The 1,633-nt window shown below is 56.7% G+C and overlaps 1 long non-coding RNA gene across 2 annotated transcripts in view; it reads right to left on the reverse strand.

Annotated features, from left to right (window-relative positions):
- The window catches only part of LOC107184344, a 3,627-nt gene extending 2,501 nt beyond the window's left edge, over window positions 1-1,126 (reverse strand). The window contains exon 1 of one of the 2 annotated variants that reach the window (XR_001515152.1): window positions 747-1,126. This is a non-coding gene — a long non-coding RNA (uncharacterized LOC107184344). The remainder of the gene's footprint in view (window positions 1-746) is intronic. The other variant, XR_001515153.1, reaches the window with a different exon arrangement.
- Between the last annotated feature and the right edge of the window lie 507 nt (window positions 1,127-1,633).

Here is a 1,633-nt window from a genome sequence, read left to right on the forward strand (position 1 = left end):
GACACCACCTCCTGCCCTGAACCTCTCGGCACCACCCCCTCTCTCTTGCCCCATTGCCCCACATGTATGCCAGGCCACAAATATACCCTGGAATTCGTTCCTGCTTGCACAACAAAGGCTGGAGTGGTTGACGCAGCAAAGCGAGTTGCTAAAGGACAGTAGACCACTCTCGGGCTTCAAGAGGGCAAGCGCCCCAGGGAACCTTCCAGCTGGCACTGCCACCCAAGCCACCACGAGATCTCTGCTGTGCTGCTCCCGCCCGTGCAATGAGGTCCCTGAGCCCTGCCCAGGTCCTGGCTTTGGGCCAGCTCTGCGCTGCAGGGAGGCAGAGGGTGCCGTTGCCCTGAGAGGTGAGGGCTCTGGGCATGCATTTCTTAGGCATGTGTCACATGAGCAGAGCAAGCTGATTCAGCCACTCAGTGATGTTTGTCACTCGGCTCTGCTGATGGCTACACTGAGGTCGCTGTGACTGCCACGCCCCTGGAACAAGGGGCCGATGCGTCCTTAGTTGTGTACTTTTCTCTGCTCTGTGAGCAAGTCACAGAATCCTCACGGGTCCTAGGAGGAGGTGCCAGGACCACCCACTTTGTAGATGAGTTCATTTGCCCAATGGCACACAGCTGCTAAGTAGTGGAGCGGGGCTTTGAACCTGGCCAGGCTGCTCCAGGGCCGGCCTCCTGGGGATGCCACGCCCCCGGGGGTGGGGTTCGCTGGGTCTCTGTTAGCTCTGCCTTGTTATCCATTACCTCTACACGGTCCCCCACGTCTTTTTGGCGACTTGAATTTTGGTCTGTGCTGACAAAGATGAGTTAGTCTCCAGTTTCCTCGATCCATGTACATTGACTTCTTCCCATAGTCTTTGGTTTGTGGTCTGGGCTGCAAACACCATCAGTGGGGCCATATGACAGGAGTCCCCTTTCCTGCTGTCCTTCTATGTAAAAATCTTGGTAAGTAAGGGCTTGCCGGCCAGGCCTGGGTCATGTGCTCCTCAGTGTGCGGTACAGGGGCTGGCTCCCTAGGTGTTGGCGTCAGGTCCCGTGAAGATCTCTGGAAATAAACATGTGATCCAAGAGTTTATACCAGCAAGCTGGAAACGAAGTCATTTAAAACATGCAGTCACTCAGGAATAATTAATGACATTTAGTGACGTTTACAATGTACAGTCACTCACCACACCTCATCTCAGCAGCCCTGGGAGAGGGAGGGTCCTATCAGGTGAGCAATGGAGATTGGGGAGGCGGGGCTTCACTGTGGGGTCACCCAGCTAGAGGGAGGTGAAGTGGGCAGCCCCAGGCTGAGCCCTTTGCTAAGAATCTACTGGATGAATGGATGGGCGAGTGGGTGGATGGATGGATGGGCGGGTGGATGGATCCAGAGCAAAGGTATGCTCCCGAGTATGGGCAAGTGGCATCCATCCTGGCTGTGGGGAGGGCAGCTCCCAAGGTCCCTGGCTGGACCTGCTTGGACTAGGTGGTGTGAAGGGCAAATTCCGGGTCTTGGTCATCACGGGGAGTGCTGGCCCGGGCACTGGGCATCAGTGGGTGATGGCCTGCCTGCACCCACCCTAGCAGGAATCTCAGAGCCTGACCAGCCCCAAGCCCAGCAAAGGCAAAGCGCCCTGGGAATCTGAAAC

This window comes from Myotis davidii, unplaced genomic scaffold, assembly GCF_000327345.1.
Source record: "Myotis davidii unplaced genomic scaffold, ASM32734v1 scaffold425, whole genome shotgun sequence".
In the NCBI taxonomy this organism is placed as follows: domain Eukaryota; kingdom Metazoa; phylum Chordata; class Mammalia; order Chiroptera; family Vespertilionidae; genus Myotis; species Myotis davidii.